We start from the raw sequence: 2,687 nt of genomic DNA, 5'->3' as shown, positions 1-2,687 counted from the left end.
CACATATGTTTTTTCATAATTACCCACTACCAGTTGTAAAGTATGGGTCCTTGATTTGAGATTAGGTTTTCACAATGCTTGTAATAATATCTAAAATTGCAGAGTCCTGAAATTGATGTGAGGGTACTTTTTACCTTTTACCTATGTTATAAATTGAAGCTTTGAAAAAAACAAACATTCAAAAACTTGATGTTGTAAAAAATATTTCAGACCTTGGATTAATGTCAGAGAGACAACTCAGACAACTAAACTAATGAAGTCATTTATGCTGATCGTACATAGGATAACCAGATATTAGCTTTGTTTTAGGGAAATTAGCAGAAATCTTCCACACTGTCTTCACTTTTTCCAAATATAAGAAGGATTTAAGAATTTCAGTAACCAAAGGAGAAATGTACATGTTATTTCCTATGACGATGTTAGGTATATTATTTCTTTCTTGCAATTGACCTTAAATCTATCAATATATTTTTCTCTTGAAAAGTGTCTCCAGTTATGTAACTGTGGTGGTTTTACCTTGCTAGGCAGCTAAACACCACAACTTCTCTCTCACTCCCCCTCCTTAGATGAGGAGGGGAAGAAATAAAGTAAAGAACAACTCATAGGTTGAGATAAGGATAATTTAATTAAAGGGAAATAATAATAATAATTAAGGAAAGATTATTATTAACTAAACAATTTAACTAAAGGGAAAAAAAAAAAAAGGAAAGGGGAAAAGGGAGGGGTAAAGAGGAAAAAGGGAGGAAAACAAACAAACAAAACAAATAAAGGCTATGTGGAAGTGCAGAGGAAAGAAATTACTCTCTACTTCCCACAAATGAATGATAATTGACCACATCCTTGAAGCAGGGCCTCAATGCACGTAGCCAGTGTTCGGGAGGAGGACTGACATTTTCACAAGAGCCCACTCCTCCCCTCTTTTTCCGGTTTCCACCTTTTATTGCTGAGTGTGACATCATATGGCATGGAATATCCCTTTGGTTGGTTTAGGTCAACTGCCCTGGCGATGTTTCTCTTCTCACATTTTTTGCCCAACCCCTAGGAGGGTTAGAGAGAGTCCTGATGCTGTGCCAGCACTGCTCAGCAGCAGACACAACACTGGTGTGATACCACTGCTGTTCTAGCTACAAGTGCAGAGCACAGCACTGTATGGGCTGTTGCAGGGAAAGTTAACATCCCAGCCAGACCCAGTACAGTAACTTTCTCAAGTTCTTCATATTCTCCTTCACCTTGGTATTCTCAGCTTCCTAGATACTCAGAAATCTGCATCATTTCCCTTTGGTAATTTGAAACTGAAGAAAAAGCCATAAGGTGAGAAAGATGGATTACTCAACCCAAAATACATTGCCTCGAGAGAAACTCATGGCTACAAAACAAATGTAAGTCCTCAAATATGTGCAAATACATACACATAAAATATGCATGTCTATGACCAGGTCCTAAACTTCACAAAGAATTATGTGAGTGCTGCATTAGGCTGTTTAGGATCTTCCTCCCATACACCCTCCTCCCCCCCTCCCCCCTACTCCTTCAGTAAATCCATACCTGAATATCCTTAAAAAAAAGACATTTATGTCTGTACAAAGATCATGTCAAAAAAATAAACTGAAAGGTCAGCACACTAAAGGCAAAAGACTTTTAAATATATTATTTTATTTTATTCTATTTTATTTTGTTTTATTTATCAGTTGCCTGTTGCATGTATTATTTGCCTAGTCTCCCTGTATGTCTTTCCAAGTCCAGATCCTGCAGTCTCACAGCCTGAACAGGCAGTCATTTCCTTTTTCTTACAGTGAGGTTCTGGCTGAAAGTGTTCGCCTGCATTCATCTGCATGCTGAAATTTGCAAAAGGAACACACAAGAAAGTTGTAATTAACTCCACTAGGATTTAAATGGGATTGAACACATGACTTCTAAAGGGTAACCTCAAGGCCTTGTTATATTTTAACAAATGCAGTTTAATTTCATACATTCGGTTAATTTGTTTTAGCTTTGCAGTGTCCCTTGGGATACAGGTCCTTTACACACTGATTCAGCAAGGAAACATTTTGTCTGCAGAGTACTTCATTTAGTGGAGCTCATATCTTCATGTTGCCTCTAGGACTACTGGAAAAAAAATGTTAAGTAGTAAGACAATATAATAGTTGTTAGATGCATTGGATATCATTCCTTCTGATCTACAAGAGGGCATGCAAAATCAAAACAAGGCTCCTGGTTTGTAATAGATATCTCTTACAAATGACAATTGTTATGAAACTATCACAAAAGGGAGAATTAGCTGTCTAAGAAGATCTCTGCAATTTCTTCTGGATCATTAAGGAAGCATAGACAAGAAGGGCAAGCTGCTGACACCCATGGTGGTAAAGCTAGCATAGGGTAAGTGTTATATGTCAAAACAAGCAAGCAAGCAAACAAACAAAACCCCGCAACCACTTACCAATGAACAATGTGGAAGTATTGGCTGACAGTGGGTGAAGGACAATTATTTTGTACGGCCTCTAATTGTATCACTTTTGTCCATTCTCTAATGCTTGTTTTACTTTGCTGAAGAAATTGTTAAGGCACTAAGATTAACACCTATTGCAGCACCATTAGAGGCTCAATGTTGTTCAGAAGTCTATGTGTTACTGAACTGACTCATTTCCTCACAGACTAATCAAGTATAGAATTGCTTATCATTCCTCTAG

At 37.4% G+C, this 2,687-nt stretch overlaps 1 long non-coding RNA gene across 1 annotated transcript; it reads right to left on the bottom strand.

The window, feature by feature from the left end:
* Window positions 1–1,633: 1,633 nt before the first annotated feature.
* On the bottom strand, window positions 1,634–2,485 carry LOC311434922. The gene is made up of 2 exons (XR_014691829.1): window positions 1,971–2,485; window positions 1,634–1,835 (listed from the first exon to the last, which is right to left on the bottom strand). It is a non-coding gene; the product is annotated as an uncharacterized lncRNA (long non-coding RNA).
* Window positions 2,486–2,687: the final 202 nt, after the last annotated feature.

This window comes from Aythya ferina (assembly GCF_964211825.1).
Source record: "Aythya ferina genome assembly, chromosome: 3".
NCBI lineage: Eukaryota > Metazoa > Chordata > Aves > Anseriformes > Anatidae > Aythya > Aythya ferina.
Note: the sequence above shows the minus strand (reverse complement) of the source record. Positions and strands in the feature narration are given on the sequence as shown.